General features: G+C 38.5%; 1 protein-coding gene and 1 long non-coding RNA gene across 2 annotated transcripts in view; one reads left to right on the forward strand and one right to left on the reverse strand.

The window, feature by feature from the left end:
* LOC138047599 (N-chimaerin-like) overlaps nucleotides 1-632 on the forward strand; it is a 20,873-nt gene extending 20,241 nt beyond the window's left edge. Inside the window, exon 15 of the mRNA XM_068894519.1 lies at nucleotides 1-632. This exon is cut by the window's left edge and continues 828 nt beyond it. The gene's annotated coding sequence lies outside the window, so the exon portion shown is untranslated.
* Nucleotides 633-5,616: 4,984 nt separating this feature from the next.
* The window catches only part of LOC138054083 (uncharacterized), a 5,313-nt gene continuing 3,429 nt past the window's right edge, over nucleotides 5,617-7,500 (reverse strand). The window contains exon 2 of the long non-coding RNA XR_011133255.1: nucleotides 5,617-5,807. This is a non-coding gene — a long non-coding RNA (uncharacterized lncRNA). The remainder of the gene's footprint in view (nucleotides 5,808-7,500) is intronic.

The following is a 7,500-nucleotide window of genomic DNA, read 5'->3' on the forward strand; positions in this document are numbered from 1 at the left end:
TTTCAAATTGATTGACAGGAGCCAAAAGGCAGTTTAGCGAGTTTAGAAGTTGACGCTTAAGGTGAGGTTCAGCAGAATTCATGTGAAAAGCACAGCAAGACACAAATTTAGTTGCAAAATTTACTACACATAAATAATTATTTTTTTAATGTGTGTATGTGAAGTTGTTAATAACTGACAAAAATATTTCTGAATTGTTTTATTTTAAGTATGAAGGGTGTAGTTATTGTGCAATGATATTAGTTAGGCTTTATTTAAACTGATTTTAAGTTTAATTTCCTTTGTCAAGTTCCCTGGTAGGTTTTATCGAAACTTGTTACAATGTTCTTAGTTTTAAATATGCAACAATGATACGAAAAACAAGTTAATTATTATTTTATTATTACTAATGCTAGCATTATTGTGCAGAAATTAGTTTCAACCTTTATGAAAAGTTCTTTAAACACTTGAACATTCAGAATTTAACAGTTTTACTCCAAATTCATGTTTTTTAAATGCCAATACGAAGCCACATACTGAAACTTTAATTATAGACTATTGGCTAGATAACAGTAGTTAATAATTGGTGAAGATTCTGTGCATCTTTAGTTTCGTTCAGTTTTCAATAAATCAAAGAGTCACCGGGCAATAAACTATGACAAGCCTTGTTCTTTTTAAACCTTTTGCGTTAAAATTTGTCTTAGTTGTGGTGACAGTGACATCTCTTTGAGTGTAATTTAAAGTGCTACGTTCATTCCCATGTAATCCATAGATTTGGCCGTTAGCCTTAGTGATGGAAATGAGCCCACATAAGGACAAAAGAAAACTCTGACCAGGGGACCGTTTCTCGAAAGTCCCGAAACTTTACTGGCCATTTTCGGGTGTCACAATTCCCTTTGTAACTCAAGAATGGAGAGCATTTAATTTGTCAAACTTCACAGTTAATTTTCATTTTGTTACCTTGAAAACATGTTAAAAGATCGGCTTTCCAAAACAAGCGGTTGGCAATTTCACAGATTGCTTTTCCGGCCGGAAAAGTTTTCGGGACTTTCGAGAAACGGGCCCCAGAGGCCATTATATGAAAAGTCCCGAAAACGTAAAGCCATTAATTTTACAAAACTGCAAGCCGCTTGTTTTGATAACATGGTCTTTTGGCATGTTTTGAAGATAGCCAGAAGCAAAATGATTATGGAGTTTGATGATTGAAAACCTCTGCATTCACAAGACACAAAGGGATTTGTGATACCCCAAAAAGGCCCGGAATTTTGTGGGACTTTCCGGGAACGGGCCCCATGGTTGAACTGGCAACCCTCGGATCAGATCACCATTTCCCTGCTGAATAAGCTGAAAGGTCGCACAGGAGCAGGCCATTGGTATTTGAATATAAAATTTTAACACGCTCGGCCTATTCCCATTTGACCTTGTCGTTTGTAACCGCTAATCTCATACCCAGATCCCCCACGGTCACATTTCCGGGGACAGATCGAGATCTGGGTACAAGATTAGTTTGTAGTTGTCTAATGCATCTTTTCATTGGTATAGTTCATCAACAGTAACTGTAATTATAAGTATTACTGTGGTGTTGTAGTTGAAAACAAGATCAATACTTTTGGCAACGACTGGAACAGGAAGTCATTGTTGGAAATAAGGACTTCAACATATCAATGGAAAGGTCAACTTAGGTGCATTAACATTGAGTGGAACTTTGATTTCTGACTTAATGCAGACAACTATCATGCCTTAAATTCAAAGAGTACAAAATAATTAATCTTGTTTCAAATGTTCCATTTGTTTTACGTTCAGTTGATGACTGTAATCATAGTTAATAGAGGGGACTGATTTGGAAGCTCGCAAAACACCAAAGGAGCAAACAAAGATGCCAAGATTTAGGTTGGAAAGTCCACGACCGTGCACAATCTTTTGTTTTGCGCTCATACACTATGCATGGTTTACGTAACCAACACGTTTCTATTGGTTAGTTCCTCAGTGCGGAGTAAACAACTATAGTGTTTTGTGCACGGTCAAGGCCAAGAAAGAGAACAAACACCTACAACAAAGAAAGTTGTCGGGTTTCATAGCCAGTCTCGTCTATTAACTATACGCTGTAATTAATTTTGTGAAAATAGGATATGAAATAAATGAAAGTAATCATAGTAGACTGTAATATTTAAATTGATTATAAGCAAAAGGAAAATATAAATGAAAGTTTTACAGGGTTCCATTTGTTTCGTGATATATATGTGACCTTTCAAGTGGTTCAAACCAATCGGCCATTTCTGAGTTAATGTCTGCCTCCTCTTCAAAGCGAGTCTAAGTGCGAAGTTTTTGTGATGATAATTAGTTCTACTAATTTTTATGAGAAAAACTCTGTGCTTAAACTCGGAAGTGGCCTACTGCAGCTTTAAAAAATTTAGTAACAATAATTAACTACTTAATAAGCGAGCGTGAGGTCATTACAGCAAAATCTCAAACTGAGGCCTTGCCGTATTAACCGAGCGACTTCGAGGTCCATACATCCAGGCCCCGGTTTGAGATTTTGCTGTAAAGACCGAACGGTCGAGGTTATTAAGTTGTATATATATTTTGCTAACAGAACGGTTCTAAAGAAGAATAAAACTAATTTTCATAATCCGTAATCGGCCCGTGTGCATTATGGGAGAATAATGCCCTAGCGCTTAGCTGCCCTTAGCCAATCAGCGCGCGAATTGTATCGGCCGGAAACACTTGCCATACAAGTCTTAACTGTACAGATCGTAGGTTGGTTTTTTAGGAGAGGGGAAAACCAGAGTACCCAGAGAAAAACCTCTCGGAGTAGAGTATTGCCTGCGTGGCTGGCGGTAGGCGAATGCGTGAGCCAAATAAACGAGCGGCGAAGCCTCGCGGAGAATGGGGAGGAGTGCTGTGCGCTTTTTTCCATTCTCCACGCAGGCAACAGAACCAAAACACTCGACGCACACAACACTAAGGGCGCTTTCCATTTGACAGAACTGACCGGCCAGATCAGGCATTTGCAAGGACTAACTCTACAACGCCTTCATAGTAACACGTTTTGAGGATGATATATACTCCTCCAGAAGAATGCGAAGGATTATCTCTCAAGTGTTCCTTGCAATTGTTGCATTTTCTTTGCAAACTGACGGGTCTGGCCGGCCAGTCCTGACAAAAGGAAAGCGCCCAAAGTCTAGTAATCGAACCCGGGCCACTGTCCCTGCTCCCTGAAAATGTTTCTGGGTTTCAAATCAACATAGTAAGTTTCTTTTTTTTTTTTTTTTTGCGGGGGGGAGGGGGGGGGGGGAAGCTTGGTGACTTGCGCTCGTGCTTTATTAGCCGATATCAAGAATACCGTAATACTCTTTTGTTGTCCCCACGAAATTTTGCATAAGCATGGTTTTTATATTCTCTAGGGACTTTCAATGGTCCCAAGAGAAACTTGAAATTAGGCCATTTCCTAGTTTATGTCTGCCTCCTCTTCAAAGCGAGTCGAAGGGCGAAGTTTTTGTGATGCTAATTAGTTCTACTTTACATATGAATGAAAACTAGTTTTCATAAGAAAAACTTCGCACTTAGACTCGCTTTGAAGAGGAGGCAGCCATGAACTCGGAAATGGCCTATTCTTACGGTGTCACTGGCAATGCTCTTCAATTGCAATTGCTTAAATCATACTTGATTGATAGAACACAAAGATCTTACGTAAATGGACTCTTATCCACAGAACAATATGTATCATGTGGCATTCCCCAGGGTTCTATACTTGGGCCATTTTTGTTTATAATTTATGTAAACGATTTCCCAAAATGTCTACAACATACAACACCTGGTATGTTTGCCGATGATACGTATATAACTACGGCTCATGAAGATATGTCCACAATTGAATGTTCCTTAAATAGTGATTTAGTGCAGTACATGATTGGCTTCAGACAAACAAATTAAGTTGCAATACCTCCAAAACTATTGACAAAAGCTAAATTCATGAATTTAAAGATGGGTGATTGGCCAATTGAACATAACAAGTACAAGGAAAGGTTACGTTTTATACAAACGTTGGCCGTGTAGCACTTATATTTTAAACAGAGTTAACTGAATAGAGTGTAAATCTAGCACTTCACCTTACACTCTATTCAGTTAACTCCAATTGAACATAAGCCTTGTACTAAGTTATTGGAAGTTCATACTGATGAAATGCGAACATGGGATGATCAGATCAAACATATTTCATCTAAGGTCTCGAATGGCTTGCGAATGTCGTATTTAGCTAGAAAACTAACTGACAATCAAGAGATTCTTACGACAATTTACTATTCTCTTGTACAACCTTACTTTGATTATTGTGATGTTGTATGGAGTGACTGCTCCAAAACACGTGCTGACAAATTACAAAAGTTACAAAATAGAGCAGCACGGATTATTACTAGGGCTGATTACTCTGTTCGATCAACAGCAGTGCTAAATTCTCTAGAGTGGTCAAACTTAGAAGAAAGAGAGAAGGCACTTGTTAATTACGATGTTTAAAGTATTCAATAACAATTGTCCAACGTATCTCCAGGAGTATTCTCATAGAACCTCAGAAGTTCACAATTATAATTTGAGGGATTCGAACTATGACTTCCAATTACCGCTACCTAAAACGAATTATCTAAAGCGTTCTTTCTCTTATCGAGGTGCAAATGCTTGGAATCAACTGTCAAATCAAATACGTGAGATAAGGGATCTTGCAAGCTTTAAATGTGCGATATCATAGGACACATTTTACCTCGCTAGGGCACATTTTTACATGGCTTGTTCGTATTATTGTATAGTAAATTATGCTTGTTACTAACTATTACTATTGTTTAAATTTCTGTGCCGTTATATGATATTTAGCGCTAAGTTATACCTAGTTCATTAGTCGTTTTAACATTTATATCTTGAAATTCTTGTAATTTTTAGCATTTATACTTTGTAATTCTTACACGGCATGTCTGAAAACCAGCTTGCTGAGCCATTTACCGTGTTTAATTAAATAAAGTTGATTGTTTGATTGATTGATTGATTGATTGATTGATTGATTGATTGATTGATTGAAACTTTTGGAGGGACAAACAAAGATATTTGATATTGGCTAATAGAGTGTTTTCACGTGACGTCACGGTGACCATGTTAATGTCCCTTAACAACAGCGGCCATGTTGATGTCCCCAACTAATCCTCCGGGAATCTGGTGGAAAAACAAGGTTACTGATCAGGTCAGTGAAAACAATCTATTGACTTCATTGTCCCAACAATTATGTCCAGGATTGTTGTTTCTTCATTCTCCGGCCACAATTTTTACACATCTGGAAGACAGTATCTCCTCACTGTATCACCATTAAAGTGCAAAAGTTGGAGTGAGCATAAAATACAATGGGACGTGGCATAAATTTGCTGTATATGCCATCATTTTGCACTGTGAAAATCAGGCCCGTAGGGAAGGGAGTGCGCCCGCACCCTCCCCCACAGATTGCGGAGGTCCACTTTTTCGTTGACCAACGATTTTAAAAATATCGTGGCTAATATCGTGGCTAATATCGTGGAATAATATCGTGAATATCGTGAATAATATCGTGGAATATTTGTACTCGCTTCGTGTCTTTTTTGTACAATAACTAATACAGCTGGATACTAAAGACGTTTTATTTCATACATTTCATACATTTTATTTCTTTTTTTACTCGCATCAAGGACCACCAGTGAAAAACGCTATTACTTGTGAAAGATAACTCAGTCTGGTAGTCATGGCAGGTCCTCTTCGTCCTCTGTTCTTGTAGGCAATCACACCCCAGGCTACTGCTGCCAAAGTTCCTGCAATACCTAATTGTAAATGAAAATAAAGCAAAGCCAGTAGCTAGGTCAGATTGTTATTTCAGAAATTAAAGAGCTTACCTGGGTATTGACAAAGATTAAGCAATATCATTTTTCCCTCTGGAAAGTTGTATAGAAATGACTTGGCAAGGAAATTGATCAACAGGAAATTTATTAACTACGTTTTCCGCAATCTTGGACAAATTCTCGAGACACTTGTTAGTTCCTTCCACTTATGTCCAGAATTGTTAGGAATTAGAAGCACTCCCAATTTTGACATCCAACACGAAGTGTCTCTTTACAAACATTGACGACACATTCCTTTGATATTCAAATTTGCCAACCACAGAACAAAAAAGTCATTGTTTCAACGGCAAATTAGGTTCTGGTTGGCATATTAATAACAATGGGTGATGTCACGAGAAACATCGCTATAAGGTAAAATGTTAGCGTTATTTTTAAGTTAGGGTAAATGCAGCTGTTACTTCCTAGAGCGGTTTTCGAATTAGTGTCGTAAAACCAAAACCAAAGTAATTACTTTGGTCAATCAAAAAGGACGGATACAATTTGGTAAACCAATCAAAACTGGAAGTAATTACACGTAGCTGATACAAAGCGCGGGGAAATGTGCACACACGAGCCACGATTGGTTTTGGTTTCACTTCTGATTGGTTGAAAAAGTGGCGCGAGAACTTTGAACCAATCACTGAGTGAAGTAATCATAAACCAAAGCAATTCGCTAATTACTTTCGACACTCAATTGAAAACCGCTCTATTTGAGGAGCAGCATTTAGGGGACACTTTGTGACGTTACCGTATTTACTCGATTAAACGCCGCGGCGTTTATTGAATTTTAAGCATGTCCTTCCATCTCAGTGCGGTGTTTAATCGAGTAAATACGGTAATTTTCTGCATTCCGAGAAAGGAGTAATGTTGATGTTGGGGAGAAGAGCAAGGGCATGCAATTCCTTGCATTTCTGGACATAGAGCGGTTTTCAATTGAGTGTCGAAATTAATTAGCGAATTGCTTTGCTTTTGCATTACTTCACTCAGTGATTATTTCGAAGTTCTCGCGCCATTTTTTTTTTTAACCAATCAGAAGTGAAACCAAAACCAATCGTGGCTCGCGCGTGCGGTTTGTGTCGGCTACGTGTAATTACTTCGTGTTTTGATTGGTTTACTGGGTTGTCTCCGTCCTTTTTGATTGGACGAAGTAATTACTTTGGTTTTGGTTTTACGACACTCGATTGAACAAACAATGTTGACGGACAGCTCGTTTATTTCCGTTTCTTCGTAAACAACATTGTAGTGGGTGGAGGAGGGGAATGGGGTTTAGCTCCTTTTGCGTGATGACGTCTGACTAGCTCATTTCACCACCAAGCCTCGAATTCGAAAATCAAACTTGTAAATTTTAGCTTGAGCTGAATCCCAAAGGAGGAAACTTGTAAAGAAAACCCACGTGCGAAAAGTATAGCATTGCCGGATTTCAAGCCGAAGGTCTGTAGATTATGCCACATGGCAATCCTGTCGAAAAACGAGTCAGAAATCGGAAAAGTTGTGCAATAGAGACTTTCCTGTCACTCCCCTGCTAAGTGTTGTCTTTGTGCGTAGAGTCCCCTTTTCTGAGTATGCTTTTGTCAGGTTTTGTTTACCGGGTTGCAGTTTTGAGCCGTTGTTGTTTACCGATTAAAGGACATTGCTG

Source organism: Montipora capricornis, chromosome 1 (genome assembly GCF_036669925.1).
Source record: "Montipora capricornis isolate CH-2021 chromosome 1, ASM3666992v2, whole genome shotgun sequence".
NCBI classification, from domain to species: Eukaryota; Metazoa; Cnidaria; class Anthozoa; order Scleractinia; family Acroporidae; genus Montipora; species Montipora capricornis.